This window comes from Protopterus annectens, chromosome 8.part0, assembly GCF_019279795.1.
Source record: "Protopterus annectens isolate FY-2018-M chromosome 8.part0, PAN1.0, whole genome shotgun sequence".
NCBI classification, from domain to species: domain Eukaryota; kingdom Metazoa; phylum Chordata; order Ceratodontiformes; family Protopteridae; genus Protopterus; species Protopterus annectens.
The window spans coordinates 1,216,756,033-1,216,775,649 of record NC_056741.1 but is presented as its reverse complement, the minus strand read 5'-3'; positions in this window follow the sequence as shown (position 1 = coordinate 1,216,775,649).

Genomic DNA, 19,617 nt, shown 5'->3' with positions numbered 1-19,617 from the left:
TTCAGAAGATGTTGTGTGTTTCACCCAGTTAAAGTTTTGCATCTTTCTCCACATAGAATGTAGGCTTGTAGTGGAGAGGTTTATAGTGATGTTCAGTATTTAGATCACTGTTGCAGTTAACCTAAGCAATTTGGGATCTTCCTCGGTGATCAGTCAGCTTTTAAAGATTAAAGGCACTTTCCACATGCTCTGTCAGGAGCTCAAGAGGTGGTTCCAGTATAAAGACGGCTAGAGCCCCAATTGAGGCAGAGCTTTTTTGTTGCCAAAATGCACTCTTTCAACGGGTCCCGTGGAAGTGTCCATTGGCTAGCGATCCTTCAAGCCTGGGCAAATTAGTCCCGATTGTCAAAAACGTTAAACTAAAATTTGTTTTTCTAAAGACATTTTGTGTTTTTCCAACTAAAATGTTGTCTTTTATGAGACTGAATGTTATTCTGCACTGTCATTGCATTTCTAAGAAGGTTTGTGTGTAAATGCTTATGTGACCTTTCTGTGTATAAAATTATACAAGCAAACCAAAAAATCCTGTGCCAAATGCCAAAGTCCTGCCAAAACACCAACAGCCAAGTCCAGTAAGTAAAATAAGTGAGGCAGAACACTGCTACGAAACTAAATCCTTTATTAAAAGACAGATATCCAAGGTTAGCGCTTTCGGGATAAAAACCCTTCTTCAGACACAGTAAAAACTCATCAAACACTTTTTAAAACATCCTTCAACCAATAAACTGTTAGTAAATTACCCGCCTTTTTTGTAGTGCAGGTTTTAAAGGAACCATGTCATTAAGACCAGGGCTCCTATGAGCCATCAATTGTAAAATCCATCTTGATTCCAAGGATTCTGTATTCAATTTTATGTCACCACCTCTATTATTCATTGTCACATTAGTTATGGCCTTAAAATGAAAAGTATGAGTAGGGTTTAATTCAATGTGCCTATAAAGTGCATTGTGCTTGTCCTTGTTCCTGATGCTGGAAAGGTGCTGTAGCACCCTTACCTTGAGCATATTATTAGTCTTTCCTACATAAAACCCTGTGCATTGTATGCACTCAGCTATGTAAACCAAATTTGTTGTCCTGCAAGTAGCTCTAGCCTTAAAACTAAAAGTTCGCCCATCATTTGGTTGAATAAAAATGTTGTTCTTGTTAATGTATGGACAGGCTTTGCAGGTCCCACAGGGTACAGTACCTATGTTAACTTTAAAAGGTCTTTCTACAACATGTCCCCTCTCTTTACATAGTATGTCCTTGAGGTTCCTGTTGCGCCTATATCCAAAAATGGGACGTGGACCAACAATCTCCCTCAATTTGGAATCGTTCCTGAGGATGTTCCAGTTTTTATATACAATTTCCCTAATATCACCTATATTACTACTATAGGTGAAATACACCTTCGGACATTCCATGTTGTCCTGGGGTATTTTGGATACATTCATTTCATTTTGTGTGCATCTAAGCCAGGGCTTATATTTATCCACCCTTTTTGATTTACTATGTTTCATGGTCTGATCTACCAAATGTTCTTTATAACCTCTATCCAAAAAACAGCATTTCATATTCATATTTGGGACTTCTTCCAGCACCTGTCAAGAAACGAGGTGCTTGGAAGAGATCATTGAGCGAGGGAAGGGATGCCTCCAAGAAGAGGAGAACCATGGACTGACTATTTCTGATACTCCTGGTATCGTATATAATCTTTCATCACATGTTTTAACTAAAGAAGAATATCCATAGGTGATATTAGGGAAATTGTATACAAAAACTGGAACATCCTCAGGAACGATTCTAAATTGAGGGAGATTGTTGGTCCACGTCCCATTTTTGGATAGAGGCGTAACAGGAACCTCGAGGACATACTATGTAAAGAGAGAGGACATGTTATAGAAAGACCTTTTAAAGTTAACATAGGTACTGTACCCTGTGGGACCTGCAAAGCCTGTCCATGCATCAATAAGAACAACATTTTTATTCAACCAAATGATGGGCGAACTTTCAGTTTTAAGGCTAGAGCTACTTGTAGGACAACAAATTTGGTTTACATAGCTGAGTTCATACAATGCACAGGGTTTTATGTAGGAAAGACTAATAATATGCTCAAGGTAAGGGTACTGCAGCACCTTTCTAGCATAAGGAACAAGGACAAGCACAATGCACTTTATAGGCACATTGAATTAAACCCTACCCATACTTTTCTTTTTAAGGCTATAACTAATGTGATAATGAATAAAAGAGGTGGTGACATAAAATTGATTACAGAATCCTTGGAATCAAGATGGATTTTACAATTGTTGGCTCATAGGAGCCCTGGTCTTAATGACATGGTTCCTTTAAAACCTGCACTACAAAAAAGGCGGGTAATTTACTAACAGTTTATTGGTTGAAGGATGTTTTAAAAAGTGTTTGATGAGTTTTTATTGTGTCTGAAGAAGGGTTTTTATCCCGAAAGCGCTAACCTTGGATATCTGTCTTTTAATAAAGAATTTAGTTTCGTAGCAGTGTTCTGCCTCACTTATTTTACTTACTGGACTTGGCTGTTGGTGTTTTGGCAGGACTTTGGCATTTGGCACAGGATTTTTTGGTTTGCTTACTCTTTGTTCTTGGTCCATTTGTGCCATGCATGCTACATTGAAAAACACAGCTACTACATCATCTGATGGTGATGATACTATAAGGAGAATAGGGAATACTTGCAACATGCTGCAAAGTATGGACTTTCTCACACAAGGTAATCCATTATTGAATTTGGGCTTTAAAGTTAGCTCCATTGTTTCGGAAGGTAGCTGTGTTCCAGCAGCTACAGATAAGAACTTTGATGACTGCATTAGAGACCTAAGTTTCAAAACGAACAGGCTACAAAAGTTAAAGTGGCAGACTTTTCACTTTGAAGCCTGCAAACAGTACGGAATTGTACCCAGAGGCATGAGAATATTGTGCATGCCTGCACAAGGAGATCGCTATCCGGAACTGCTTGCACAATGGCAGTCACTTAATATACTTACCAGCTTTAAATATATGGATATTCTTAACACATTTTTTGCACCAGAAGTTTCTAAATTAGAAAAAGAGGTTGATGGTTTGCGTTGTAAGCTGGAGCAAGAATTTTGTGAACCCATCCATCTAACGCGTTTGACACAGCTTTATCAAACGCTAGCGGACAGCAATGATAAACTGCGTTTGCAGAAGATTAACAAGTTACGGAGGGACTTTGGGGATTTCTCAAAGGGTAACATCTTTGTATGGCCCAGGCACAAGGGGCCATTCCAACTAGGAAGTGACGCTGCTGCTACTAAGAGAACGGGTCGACGTCAACGGGAAGCCAGTACATCGAGGCGGTATACGGAGGAACCAACGGAGGTAGCAGTAAGTACAGTTAATGAACTGTCTCAAGGCATGATTGTTACTGGGCATAAAGATTCAATGGAGGCTAATACTAACAGTCTAGGTTCCATGACAATGATTGAGTCAGGACAGGCTGAGCAGACGGCTTGCCCTGCTCCTCTGGTTATGGACAATATAGTACCATCGGAAGACATCACGTCTCCCTTAGAACTTGCCACTTGTGACATAGGAGCTGTGGTACAGGGAGCACGACCGAAAACTACACAGGAGTCCCAGCGTTTTTTGGGACTCCTTCCAGCACCTGTCAAGAAACGAGGTGCTTGGAAGAGATCATTGAGCGAGGGAAGGGATACCTCCAAGAAGAGGAGAACCATGGACTGACTATTCCTGATACTCCTGGTATCGTATATAATCTTTCATCACATGTTTTAACTAAAGAAGAGTTGTATGTTCTTGAGAAAGGATTGACATTTGTACCTGGACAAAATAGTGTTTTTCAGGATGTAGTTTTTGATTTAATGATGTATTGCAGGGGCTTAGCCCTTAAATGTATATTTGGTAATACAAATGTTAACAGAGGGGGTCTGAAAAGGCCCAGCTGCTACACACCTCCTTTTTCTCCAGCTATGAGTCTTTTCATCAGTAGCTGTGAAAATGATCTGCAAGAATATTTTAAGAAAAAAGAAACTAGTAGATTTTATAATTTATCACCTCTACAACAGAAAGCTTTAAAAGATTTGAGTAATAACCAGAATTTGGTTATAAAAAATGCAGACAAAGGAGGGGGAGTAGTGGTGTTAGATACGGATGCATATTATATTAAGATGGAACAATTGCTTTCCGATAGAATGACTTATATACCTATTAATCCTGCAACAGTAAAGAGAGTGATAGATCATGTACATGCTAATTTAAAGCAGCTGTGTTTTGAAATGAAAATCAATGAAGATTTGTTAAAATTCTTGCTTATAGATAAACCTGTAACTCCAATGTTTAAAGCTTTACCAAAGATTCATAAATCATTGTCTGACCTTCCCCTACGCCCGATAGTGTCTGGCAGGGGATGGGTCACAGAAAATGTTTCCATCTGGCTTGAACATACCCTTAATCCTTTTGTCAATAGAATACCTAATATTTTAAAGGATACAGCGAGTTTTTTGAAAGTAGTAAATGAATTTAATCAACACTTGCCTGAGGGTACCCTGTTACTTGCTACACTAGATGTTCAAAATCTATTTACGGTGATTAGCAATGACTATGGTACACATGCTGTAGGTGAAGTTTTACTTGAGTTGGCGGAACAACCTGCAAAAATTTCCTTGGTAAAAAAGATGTTGACATTGGTCCTAGAAAACAACATTTTTATAGGAGCCCAACAGATATATAGGCAAGCACAGGGGGTGGCTATGGGCACCCCCTGTGCTAATACCTATGCAAATTTGGTTCTATCTTTTTGGGAAAGGGACACGATCTTTCATAACCCATATTGGATGCAGTATGTAGGGGCTTACATGCGTTTTGTTGATGACGTGTTTGTTTTTTGGAAGGGCGATGTTTCTTCCTTGTTAAGTTTTGTGGAATATTTACACTCCACAACCACCTTTCTCAGATTTACTTTGAAGTATTCTGATTTCCAAATGGATTTTTTAGATGTCAGCATTACCAGGACTGATGAGGGTTTGGTCTCCAGCATCTATAGGAAGGAATGCTGGAGGAATAGTATGCTCAGCTTTGATAGCATGCATCCTCGATATATGTTTCCGAACATTATTCGTGGACAGACATGCAGGGCTTCGAGGATATGTGTTAATGATACACAATTTGAAAAAGAAATGGAAAGTATGAAATGCTGTTTTTTGGATAGAGGTTATAAAGAACACTTGGTAGATCAGACTATGAAACATACTAAATCAAAAAGGGTGGACAAATATAAGCCCTGGCTTAGATGCACACAAAATGAAATTAATGTTTCTAAAAAGCCCCAGGATAACATGGAATGTCCGAAGGTGTATTTCACCTATAGTAGTAATATAGGTGATATTAGGGAAATTGTATATAAAAACTGGAACATCCTCAGGAACGATTCTAAATTGAGGGAGATTGTTGGTCCACGTCCCATTTTTGGATATAGGCGCAACAGGAACCTCAAGGACATACTATGTAAAGAGAGAGGACATGTTATAGAAAGACCTTTTAAAGTTAACATAGGTACTGTACCCTGTGGGACCTGCAAAGCCTGTCCATGCATCAATAAGAACAACATTTTTATTCAACCAAATGATGGGCGAACTTTCAGTTTTAAGGCTAGAGCTACTTGCAGGACAACAAATTTGGTTTACATAGCTGAGTGCATACAATGCACAGGGTTTTATGTAGGAAAGACTAATAATATGCTCAAGGTAAGGGTACTGCAGCACCTTTCTAGCATAAGGAACAAGGACAAGCACAATGCACTTTATAGGCACATTGAATTAAACCCTACCCATACTTTTCTTTTTAAGGCTATAACTAATGTGATAATGAATAAAATAGGTGGTGACATAAAATTGATTACAGAATCCTTGGAATCAAGATGGATTTTACAATTGTTGGCTCATAGGAGCCCTGGTCTTAATGACATGGTTCCTTTAAAACCTGCACTACAAAAAAGGCGGGTAATTTACTAACAGTTTATTGGTTGGAGGATGTTTTAAAAAGTGTTTGATGAGTTTTTACTGTGTCTGAAGAAGGGTTTTTATCCCGAAAGCGCTAACCTTGGATATCTGTCTTTTAATAAAGGATTTAGTTTCGTAGCAGTGTTCTGCCTCACTTATTTTACTTACTGTGTATAAAATTATATGTGTTGACAATTTTCCTATGGTTGTGTAGGTTTGTATTTTGGGGACAGAATATTGCTTTTGGGAGGGACTGTCAGTGGTTTTCTTACCTCTGTGCCACTTGTTCTGTACGTTTCTTTTACTGACTCATCCATGGTCCTCTATCCACCTTCAAGGACTCATTCTCAGCTTGGCTGTAGAGCAGCTACTGGTCTCTGTGTTTTACCTTACCCTGTCCTGAAGAAGAAGAAAGTTGTTGGGATGTAGTGAGTGTCAGACTAGCTCCTTTTGTGCCCCACTGGGTGACTCTGCTTTGGTCACTCTGGTCTTTTTTACCCTGGTCCCTTTGTTGCATATACAGCCACCAAGGACTGGAGACGGCCATGTCCCCTGTGGCTATAGGAATACCTTTGGCAGGCAAGGGAGAACCACTTCTGTTGACCTTAATGGAAGGCGTAGGTGAAAGATCTTCACTCAGCTGATGTAGGGACTCTGAATCCCTTGGATGAGTTTACCTACCATGGGTCACATATTTTCCAGGGAAAAGTGAACCCATTGAGGAAATTCTTGCTTTCCTTAATCCTGTTTCTTTGGACAGGGAAGATTTGCTAAGGAGTTAATTTCTGCCTTTTCCTTGCCTGCTAGTGCTTCAAGCATAAAAGAAATTATCATTTCTCTCTCTGACCTGGATTGTCCTACAGAAGAGCAATCATTGCAGGGGGATGGCAGCACTTCATGAATTTCTTCTCAATAAGAGCATTCTGTTTCTGAAATAAGTATGGTTTCAGATTTCCCTCTTGATTTTTTTTCTGCGTCCTTATCTAAGATGAAAGAATTTTTTTCAGTGGAAGCAAAATGAAATTCATATTGCACAGAAAATGTATTATGGTTCATTACACTTGGATATGCCTAATTATATAATGATGGGTCATTATTATTCAAAAATGTGTACGCTGATTGGACACCCCAGCCAGCATGCCCATTGTAAATCAAGCATATACCAATAAAAAAAGTCCATACACAATAAAAAAGTCCATGCGCTGGAGTACCTTTGGGCAAGTCAGACTTTTCTATAAGCATATGGTTGCAGGACCACAAAATATGAGACAAATCAGGTACGTTCTGCAAAAATAATCAGAAACATTCATGATTTTCCATGTATTTAGGCTGTCCTTCGTAAAATCTTGGTCAAAGAAAACACAGCACTCCATTGCATTCTCTTCACTGCACTGATGTACAGTGCATGTTTAGGAATGCAAGGCCTATACGCATGTGCACTACATCAGAAAAGGTGGAAGAACGTGGAGGAACACTACAGTGCTATTATACAAAGACATTGTTTAAGAAAAGTAAGCAATTTCTGTTTTAAATAATGTCATTGTATAATATCAATAACCCACTTGTTGGGTGTGGATATCTCAGGATTTACCCATGGCTGGCTTTGTTTAATTACTCTGGTTGTACCGTCATGATCAAACCATGCCAACAGTGGATAAATCTTGATATACTCACACTCACTTGTGGGTTATTGCTTAAATATCTAGTCATTCCTCCCATTTTTCTTGCTTTAGAGAATGTTTTCTCACAGCTGCTGATTTGCCTGACAGTCATCCTCTCCTCCCTGAAAGAAACCTGACAAGATTATACAGGGTTCCTCACATTCATAAGTATTTGTTTTCTAAAAGTCTGGCTAGGGTGGGGCATGATTGCAAGATCCATTTTTTTCTCCCCTCACATTTACTATGTTAACAAGGGTGCTAGAATTATAGGGTGGGGGTGAACACCCTCCCAGTTTTACAGCTATGGCACTGTCTGCCTCTTGGGGTGGGGGGAGGGGGAGAAAGAAATTAAAAATGAATGGCCAGTGCTGTTCACTGAGCGAACGTTTCATTCGTTTACAAACAGGAAGTGTTAAAGGAGGTAGGCTTGCCACCCCTTCGGTTTTTTTCCGGACTATCAGGAAATCAAACTGATTCTCCGGTAGTCCGGAAAACACTGTACAAACTCCGGTATTCTGTTTCAAAAAGGAAACAGACTATCGGAGTTTGTAAATCGGCTGATTTACTATGCTTTTCTTACAGAAAAGCATAGCAAATCAGCCAAAAGCAGGCGGCGGGAGCAAAAAAAGAGGGCGTTCCGTTGATCGGTTGATTTACTATGCTTTTCTTACAGAAAAGCATAGCAAATCATCCAAAGCAGGCGGCGGAACGAAAAAGAGGGCGTTCCCGTTGAGTGATGCTGTCGTGACATCACAAAATGGGCGGTATGTTGGCGGGAGAGGGGGTGGGGCGGGCGGGGTTACTGGTGACGCGAGGGGCGTGGCGTGGCTCCGGTTTTAGCCGTGAACGAAGGTGGCAACCCTAAAAGGAGGCGGTGAGGTGATGAAAGTAATTTGTTTGGTCTGCAATGGCAATGAATCTGGATCAAGGTTTTTTTTTTTTTTTTTTTTTGTTTTTAATAAACAAGCAGCAGCTAGGAAAAATCTGTTTTGTGGGTGTGGGATGGGAGAGTTGCTGCTGCTTTTTGTGAAGGTCAGTTTTTTTTTCAAGTTTCTTCCCTTTGCATTGTAATTATCGTTTTGTGTACTGCTGAGTAAGGAGTGAGTTTGGAGTTTTCATAAATTGCTCTGCTGAAAAGGAGACCTCTTTTTTTGTATTTTTAGGTTCTTGGCTAGTTATTTTGCACTTATTTGCGATTAGTTAATAATAACGGGCATATTGCTGAACATGCTGGTGAGGTTCTATGTATTGTGGACCTCAGCTGAAGTGGCAGCAGCCCACCCAGGTAAGATCTGGGCAGTATTTTATGAACTAATAATAGTAAAAATTATAATAATGATAAAATAAGACTTAATGCAGGCAAGAAACTGGAATAACTCTTTGACTCTGCTGTTTCCAGAAGAATTATTACAGAGTCTTCCCTGCCTTAAGTCTTCTTTTTTTCATGTTTTTCATTACTGCAAGTTGCCCCTGGTTTTACGTTTTTTAAAGACATGCAAGAAACATTCATTTATTTTAAAGAGCAATAAAAATAATGTGTAATTTTTGTTCTGCTGCTAAAAAAAAGGTTATTAAAGCTTCTTGCCTGATTTTAAGCCTTAGTTAGGTAATTTATTATTATTATTATTATTATTATTATTATTATTGTACGTCAGGGCTGGTAACTCGGCACGTAAAAATCCACTACCAAACATTAGCGGACCTGAGTTCCGCTGTGGCGACCCCTAACCGGGATAAGCCGAAAGATTATTATTATTATTATTAATTTTTTTCAAGTTGCCCAGTTTTTATTGCACTTCTGTTTTATTGTTTGAATTGAACAAATGAAAGAATTTGCATCAGGTTGAGCTTGAAAATGAAAAACAGATTTTATTTACAGTAAAGCCAAAAAAGTTGCAGGTCAGGAAAAAGGTCAAAGTTCCAGAATTAGGGGCAGATTTTAAGTATAACATTGTTCTTATATGCTTAGTTGCTAGAATAACATGCATTTTTGAAGGATATCAAGTCTAAAAATCTGAAACTCAAATATTTATCATTATTCAGTACTGCAAGTTACTGCGGTGCTGCTGCGGTAGTGTTGTCGCCTCACAGTAAGATGTTGTCCTGTTCGATTCTTAGCTAGAGCGTCTTCTGTGTGGAGACATGCATGAATAGGCGTACCTTCGTTGAAGGTTGTGCGTCATTAGTGGACCGGAATTCTGCTGTGGTGACCCCTAACCGGGAAAAGCCGAAAGACACAACAACATTTAGTACTGCAAGTTTTTATACATTTGTCAGGAAACCACATATCTTATAAAGAACAGACCAAAATCATTACACAGAATCAGGGGCAGTCAGAATGTAAGCTCTGACCTTTCAAGCTCTTGGGGTAAGAATTGTGGAGAAAGCCAAAGATAATGGAGTGGAAAAGGTTCAAAATCATGGGCAAATTTGAAGCTTTACTCTTGTCACCAAAGCAATGGGTGAAAGTAAAACAGTTCATATCACATACCTTGACCCCGTCAAGCCTTTTGACACAATCCCCTACTCATGTGTTGTAGAAAAACAAAATAAACTGGGAATAAACACCTACATCATTGGCTGGATTGCCAACTGGCTCACAGGATGGAGGAGACCAAAATAGGGGAAGCTACCTCCACAAAGAGACCAGTCACCAGTGGAGTCCCCCATGGCTTGGTGCTGAGACGTTTCCTGTTTGACATCTTCTTCTGGGACGTAAAAGCAAATACCAAAATGCTCTGGTTGACTTAAGTATGAGATGATTACAAGCTAGGAACATGCAGGAAGGTTTATCACAAACAATAACTAGTGCCAGAATCATGGACTGAAACTAAATGCCAAAAAAGGATTATCATGTCCAAGTTGTCTACACCAGGGAGAGCTGACCCAGTTGTTCAGTATTTGGGAACCTATGGGGATAGTGACATAACGTTTGACCAACATGTGTCAATTGTTGTACGATAGTCCTTCTATATTATAGCACAGCTTATAAACAAAGGCATTGTATGTAGATCTGTGGACGTCATTGTCCCCCTTTACTCACCTCTCAAAAGCTAGTTATTAAATGTAATGCCCCCTTTGGCATGTTCCTGTCCAGGCACATGCAACAATTGAAGCACTCAGAGAGACACCTTACCAAAAGGATACAATGCCTAAACAACATGTCATACATGGACTGACTCAAAGCCCTGTATCTAGCATATAAGACATCCTCCGCCCCATTACTGATGGATTTACTGCTCATCAGCAAGTCAAATGGCATCAGAAATACTTGGTCTAGGGATCAAGACCTCTTCTACAGCAACTGAAAAAAAATTGCCCTTTTTAGATCACTAAGTGCCCCTCTCACCCTCTGCCCCCCCCCCCCAGTCTTCAACAGCTTCCAGTACCTTTGCTGTTGCACAATGGAGCAAGAAGTTGTTGGACCTGGTACTGCTCCATAGTAGTGAAGGAAAGAATGCCATGTTAGAGAGGAAATTTTTTTTTTGAGCTCCTCAGCCTAGAGTTGTGGAGGGTGCCAGATCAGGAGGTGGCAGCAGGCCCCATATGAGCTAGCTATGACTCTGTTTTCCAGTCCTGAAGCAGATCCAGCAGTAAGTGCTCTATCTAAAACTGCTTTTTGTAAACAGATTTTGCTTTTAACCACATTCTCTCTGACATGAACAGGAAAGCTTTTGACTAGCAAGGGAAGAAACTGTGTTAGCTTTCAGCATTTTAAATTGTCAATCTCATGTTAAAGTTTTTACTTTTACCTCTTGATAATATGGAAATATTAAGTTAATCTTCCTTTTGAGGTAAGAACATTTTTTTTATTTTTGAATGCCTTTTTAACATATTCTTCACATGCAAATAAGCATGTTTTAAAGTGTGTTTATGATTATGACTATTCTTCCTCCTGAGCTGCTACTTCTGGGTCAGTAATGAGAAGGATTATCTTTGCTTCATTCTCAAAACCTTCTTGAAGATGTTATACTTGAAATTTTAAGTTCTCTGTTAGCCATTGTAGTCCTGATTGGCCCTTCCTAAGCTGTGGTGCTCAAGAAGTGCAATGAAAGGGGAAAGTTGATTCAAGTGGTGACTAATATTTTTCACCTCTCCTTTTTGAAAGCAAATAAAAATGTCTCTTCCTCCTCTGCTCCCTTTTTCAGTAAGCAGGGAGACATCAAACATATGTCTAAAAAGCAATGGCAAGGTGGGTCCAAAAAGAAAGGAAAAACCTTTAAAAATCAAAGACAGTCCCTCTTCTCCTTTCTGTAGCTTCCGTGGTAAAGCTACACCTAAAGATGTTTATCATCACATCCCCCATTGCAAGCAGTCCAGCTGTCAAGATTCTTTAGCAACCGGTCAGAATCTTCTACTTAGTCTGGGTTTTCAAATGACTTTCAAAAATCTTCTTTTATCTCTTCTCACAGGATTGTATTTTGGAGATGTCTGCTAGATCCTGCACTGGGAAAACCATTTCATCTACCAGCCAGGGTAGAGATATGTCAATGGTTATTCCTGAGTTTTTACAACCAAAAGAGAATTGCTCAAGATTTGGTGGTTCATTGCATTGATGATTCTCATGATTCCCTTGACCAGACTGCACATGTGGAAAATCCAGTGATCTCTCAGGTTAGTCTGGTCTCTGCATCTTCACCCTTTATTTTTTTCAGATCCCTATTTTGGGATTTTTAAAATCAGGGGGATTTTCTGGTGGATACACCAGATAGGTTCGTAGGTAGGTACTAGGCTATCTGCCCGAAGGCATTTATAAGCCTAGCCAGAATGTGTTGGCTTTCGCCGCCCCCTTAGATTAGTTCCCTGTGCCTCTGTCCAGCAGAGCCACTGAAGTGATCCCCGGGGTAAGATTTTTGATGTTCATCGTGTTACCCTGCTGCAGTTATCACACTTGGGTTATCCTGCCGTCAGGCGGTCCCGCAGTCGGCCCGAATTCCAAAGTCTTGGTCCGGCGTCGGTTGCTGTCGCTTCTTCCCTGACGTCAGTGTGCCAGGGGTATATAAGAGGCATCCGACGCCATTTTCTTCAGTCTTTCTTGCCGCGCGGTGCCTGAAGCAGAAGCAGTTCGCAAGTGCAGGTCGGCCGACACCTGAGATTTTTGATTTGAATTTCAGTCCGAAGTCTTCAATAAAGCTAAGTACCCCATCGGGGAACATTTTCTTGCCTCAATGTCAGAAAAAGTTAACAATTGCATTTCTTGTGGGAAGCAAATACTTCATAAGGACTTCCATTCCTATTGTATTCTTTGCCTAGGCCCAGACCACGACGTCACAAGTTGTCAGTTTTGTGCTAGGTTTAATAAACGAACTATTAAATGCCTTTTTGACTTTGCACAGCATTACTTTGGTAGGAAATTTAATTATATCATGCCGTCGGAGCAGCCGACGACCGCCATTCATAAAAAACGCAAGGATAAGGATAGGCAGCCTAGGAATAAGCCAGACCCCGAGGCCTCAGCTGGGCCTGTCGCCGGTTTTCCGGTTTTCAGTGAGGCGCCTACGCAGTCCCTGATGACCGCAGAGCTGGAACCCCAGACAGCTGCGGGTTCCCATGTGGAGTCTACTAGGCCGACGCAGCCATCTACCGACACCAGAGCAGAACTAGTCACCAGTGCAACAGAAACACCTTAGTTTACAGAAGGTGTCTTTAGACCGACTACACTCACCATTAAATCTCATGCTAAACTTAATCCTCCTTTAAAACCAAAGAAAACTGTACATCAGTCTACAGTTCAAGGCCCCATGCCTAAGAAACAGATGCTTAAGATGGCTGAAGATTTGATTACCATTATCAGGGGTTCCCATCCCACTCCTGATAAAAGACCAAGACAAGAGGAGGATTATGCATCCTCTGACCAGGTTTTTCTCTCCTCAGATTCTTCTGAGGAACAGGATTACACTTTTCCACCTTATGAAGATTCTGATGCTGAAGACTCTATTCTCTCAGCATCTCCCCCTGAAGACTACTCCAGGATTACTCAGATTCTAAGAAAAGGCTACGAGAGTTCCTTTTACTACCTCAGCACAGACCTCTTGCTATCCCTCCTGTTCTAGATATTGTGGATGATGTTTACTTGGAGTCTAGTTTAAATCCAGACTCTCTTCCTCCTGCTCCAGCCAAACCAGACAGATACTACAGAGTACCTGACTCACACAAATTCCTTTATAAAAGCCCTGTAGCTGACCCAGAAACAATTTCCCAGGGCCTAAGGGAGCAAAAGCTTCTATGGCTAAAATTCCTGTGCCCTCTGAAAGGGATTCCAGAGCCCTAGATAGATGGGGAAAGAAAATATACACCTCAGCTACTCTGGCTATGAGAGCATTAAATTGCCAGTTTCACATGTTGAAATATCAACAATTCCTAATGTATCAGTTAAAACAAAAAAATGAGCACACAGTCAGAACAGTCTGAATTCAAGGGCATGCAGGATCTGTTGCATGCAGCTGAACAGGTGGGCAAACATACTTTACAATGCGGATCTGGTTCATTGGAAGCTTCTGGTAGAGCAGCTGTTACTGGCTCTGTCATACGTAGACATGCTTGGTTAAAAGAACAAACCCTCCCTGACCATGTTAAAGCAAAATTATTACAGCAGGATGTATTATTTGGTGTCAAAGCAGAAGAGGTTTTAAAGAAAATGGAGGATAAGACAAAGTCTATGCAAACGGTCAAAAATTTTTTGCAGGTACAACCCCCTCATTTCAGCAGAAATTGGCCAACAAAAAACTGGTCCTTCCAGCTTCAGACAGATCACAGAGGGGTAAATACAGACACCCAAGGGGCAGAGGTCAGTCATAGGGCCCTTACAAACCTCGCCAATGGGGTTCTGCTACCCAGAAAGGAGGAGAAGACAGGCCCCAAGCTAGCAGAAGACAAACACAATGACTCTATCTTCAAACTACCAAGCAAATCTCTCCTGGCAACTCCCTTGGGAGGAAAACTAGCATTCTTTGCAGACAACTGGCACATCATCACAAAAGACAAATGGGTTCTAAACATTGTCTCTCAAGGATACAGATTCCACTTTCATACCTTACCAAGGATCAAAGGAATGCCAAACCTGCTACCAAATCAATGGGAAGAGGCACAAAAACAAATTGCAGCTCTCATGAACATAAGAGCCATTCAACAGGTACCTACACAGGAGCAAGGACAAGAATTTTACTCAAGACTCTTCTTAGTCCCAAGAAAGGACAAAGTATGGAGACCCATTCTGGATCTTTCAATTCTGAACACCTATCTGCAAGTACCAAAATTCAAGATGCTAACACTACAGCAGCTTCTTCCCATGCTGGGCAAAAATGCTTGGCTAGTCACTTTGGACCTCAAGGAGGCATACCTGCATGTCCCTATCAGACAAAATTGCAGAAGATACCTCCGCTTCATTGCAGGTTCAACGCATTATCAATTCTCTGCACTGCCCTTTGGCTTATCTACTGCACCCAGGGTCTTCACAAAATGCCTGGCACCAGTAATTGCATACTGCAGACAAAGAGGAATTCAAATATACCCCTACCTGGACGACTGCCTTATTCAAGCAGAAAGCAAAGACATTCTTTTAAAGCATCTGGCATTTGTCAAACACCTTCTAAGTTGCCTAGGGTACACAGTAAACGGAAAGAAATAAAAACTAGTGCCCTCACAAAACATAATATTCCTGGGTGCCAGCTTGAATACAATGGCCCAGATGGCTTATCTCACGCCAGACAAGCAACGACAGTTGTTTCAGTATTTCAAAATAATGGCAACAAAGACCCAACTCCCTGCAAGAAAAATTCTGCAGACCTTGGGATTCATGGCATCTTGCATACTACTAATACCATTTGCAAAACTGCATATGAGGAAATTACAATGGTACCTGAAAAGCGTATGGACTCAGCACAGCCACAGCTTGGAAACAATGATACCACTCATTCCCTGCCTTCAACAGGAGTTTCTATGGTGGGCACAGGCATGTCACCTCAACAAGGGTCAGCCTTTCACCTTACCTACAGCCAGGCAAACTATGACAACAGATGCATCGGACTATGCCTGGGGAGCACACATGGCAGGGCAGTGCATTCAGGGCAAATGGATTACAGATCAGAGGCATCTGCATATCAATCAAAAAGAAATGCTAGCAGTACAGAATGCCCTAACAACTTTCAAGGACCTTCTACACCCAGGACAACTAATAATAGACGGACAATACCACAGTCATGTGGTACATAAACAAGCAAAGGGCACACATTCCTACCCTCTATGCAGGCAAGCAATGACCTTGTGGAACACTGCACTGTTTTACCAGGTTCAATTACAAGCACAATTCCTGCCAGGAAAGAAAAACACATTGGCAGATGACCTAAGCAGAAACATCATGGATCCACAAGTATTTGCAATGATAGCTCAAAAATGGGGACGCCCAGACATAGATCTATTTGCAAGCCCCTACAACCACCAACTTCAAAAATTTTGCACAAGGACCTTCCATCCATTAGCTTGGAAAGTGGACACCCTCTCATTCAGTTGGAAAACATTAACAGTGTGTGCCTTCCCTCCACTACCTCTTCTAGCAAAGGTACTACTGAAAGTCAGATTAGAGAGGCCACAAATGATACTCGTTGCACCAGACTGGCCACGCCAGCATTGGTACCCAATTTTAAGGAACATGGCCCACCACGGATTTTGCCACAAATTCCTCACCTGCTCACCCAGCAAGACCATCAGATTCTACACAGCCAGCTCAAGACTTTAAACCTGGCTGCATGGCAAATTACCTAAACAACCAGCCAACACCTTTATCCAAAGCTGTTATGGATGTCATTCTGGAGGCCAGGAGGCCCAGCACCAGGAAAACCTATTCAGACAAATGGAAAAGATTTTGCGCCAGGAACCAGGCTAAAGGCCTAAACCCCTTGATCCAAACATCCCTCAGATTCTACAATATTTAACTGAGATGTTACACAAAGGACCTTCCTTTTCATCTATTAAGATCCACGCCTCAGCAATTTCAGCTCATTACAGCATGGATCCTCCTTTATTCTCACATCCACTCCTAAGACAGTTCCTCAGAGGGGCTAAGAACTTAAGACCGCCAAGGAGAGCTCCAACACCTACTTGGGATCTCAACTTTGTTCTGGAAAAGCTTAAACTGCCGCCCTTTGAACCAGCTTTTTCAGCTGACTTAAAATTTCTTTCATGGAAAACTGCCCTACTACTATCAATAACCTCAGCTAGAAGAGTCTCAGAGCTACAGGCACTAATGGCAGTGGAACCTTTCCTCATTTTTCATCAAGACAGAGTCTCTCTACGAACTAATCCTTCCTTTATGCCAAAGGTGGTATCCAGTGTGGCCCTAAACCAAACCATTCACTTGCCCACCTTCTTCCCAAATCCCCAGAACAAAGGAGAAAGACTCTGCACTCTTTGGACATTCACAGGCAATTACGTTACTACTTGGGTAAAACTAAGGCTTTCAGAAAAACTGACCAGCTTTTTGTAGCCTATGCTACAGGATCACAAGGAAAAGCTATCTCAAAACAGACCATTTCAAAATGGATAGGGCATTGCATACGTTTTTGCTACATACATCATGGGAAACCAGTACCTGCTAACATTAGGTCCCACTCCACCAGGGCTACAGCTACATCAGCAGCCTTTCTGAGGGGAGTGCCAACCAAGGATATTCTGGAAGCTGCTACTTGGAGTTCAGTGCACACCTTCACCAAACACTATCACTTACCTCTATACTCTAAGGCTAGAGCTGGTTTTGCCACTGCAGTTTTGCAGGGCTTACTAGCTTCTTCTAACCCTGTCTGACTCCGCCTCCCATCCTTAGCTTTGGGATTCAACCCAAGTGTGATGACTGCAGCAGGGTAACACGATGAACATAGTACAGTTTTGTACCTACCATAAATGTAGATGTTCGAGTGTTCACCCTGCTGCAGTCCAGGTTACCCTCCCTCCATCCCCTCTGAACTAGCTGAACTTATGTCTACCACTCTATCCTATACTACCTCTGTGTTGTATTTTCTTGTGCCTAAGGGTTTTGTTTTATTTTTATATAGCTATATGTATATATATATATATATATATATATATATATATATATATATATATCTATATCTATATATTTTGCCTACCTGTTGGGGGCACCTAACATCTGGGGCAAGAAAAACTGAAGAAAATGGCGTTGGATGCCTTTTATATACCCCTGGCACACTGACGTCAGGGAAGAAGCGACAGCAACCAGCGGACCAAGACTTTGGAATTGGGCGACTGGACCGCCTGATGGCAGGATAACCCAAGTGTGATGACTGCAGCAGGGTGAACACTCGAACATCTACATTTATGGTAGGTACAAAACTGTACTTTTCCCATCCACTCGTCAAGGTTTCTCTTGAAGAGTGCTAGCGAGGAGCTCTGCCTAATGTAGATTGGAATCTTGTTCCAAAGCATGGGAAGTGTCTGGGACAGGAATCTATCCCTCCAGCATGTCCTATTTATTGTTGTGGTGAGGTTTAGATCCCTAGAGCGTGTGGCTCGAGGGTATAAGTTTTTTTTTAGGTGGAGCATGTCCATCTATTCTGGGTTGGACATGGCCTTATTTGTCAGGTAGAGATCACCTCTGAGCAGGCGGTATGCAACCAAGTACAGCTGGAGTTTCTTCAGTCGAGCTGCATAGGGCATCTGTTTAAGGCCAGTGATCCTCTTGGTGAGGTACTTCTGTGGTCTTTCCAGCTGGTGCAGGTATCTTGTAAGGTACATCCCAAATGGGGCAATGTACTCTATGATGGGTCTGATGAGTGATGAGTAGAGGGGCACAATGACCTCTTTTGATCTGGATGCAAACCCTTTTGTGATTAGGTTGGCCACATAGAAGGACTTTCTAACTACTTTGGCAATGTGATTATCAAAGGAGAGATTACTGTCTACTTGAATCCCCAGATCCCTTATTACATTTTCCGTATTTAGGGGACTACCACCTATGTGGTAGTTTGTGGGTACTTTATTTCCAAAGGGAATAACTATGCACTTTTTGGCATTTAGCTTGAGGTCATGATTTTGACACCAGGTATCTGTCTCAGTGAGACCCTTTTGGAGGATGTCTGTGTCAGCCAGTGAGTCAATTATAGCCCCTAGTTTGCAGTCATCTGCGAACTTGGTCAGCTATAGTCCTTCTGTGCTTGTCTGTACCTCTAAGAAGTATACGTCGAACAGGAGGGGTCATAGGACTGAGCCCTGGGGAACACCACTTGTAACCAGTTTAGAGTCAGACCTAGCTCCCGCAACTCTCACCATGTGGGTTCTGTCCATGAGCCATTTGGCAACCCATCTTGTGACATAGGGGTTTATGTTCAGGCTGGTGAGCTTGTCTATAATAGCAGAATGGGGAATAGTGTTGAAGGCCTTTGCGAGGTCTAGGCAGGCTGTGCGTACCACCTTTCCCTCGTCTATAGCCTTGGTAACTGTCTCAAAGAAGTCCACCAGGTTTAGGAGGCATGATCTGCCCTTAACAAAGCTGAACTGGGTAGGGTCCAGTGTTTGGAGGTTCCCAATGTCTCTGTTAATGAGTTCCATGATGATGCGCTCCATAGCCTTGCACACCAAGCTAGTCAGGCTTATAGGGCGATAGTTTCCGGGGACTGTTGTGGCTCTACCTTTGTGGAGCGGAATAATCATTGCTGTGCACCACTCTATGGGTACATAGCCTGTGGAGAGGCTGAGTTTGAACAGTGTGTTTAGGTGAGGGGTTAGTTTGTCTTTGAGCTCGTGTAGGACGCAGCCTGGGACACTGTCTGGTCCCATTGATGCTGTGTTTTTGTCTTTGGAGAATGCTATTTTAACCTAAGTGTCTGTGATTTCAGGGGCTCTACATTCTTGTAGTATGGTTATGGACCCTTTTGGGGGTGGGGGGTGAAGTTTGCACTGAACCTGTCTGCCAAGATGTTGGCAATATCGGTTGGTTCAGTTTATTTTGTGCCATT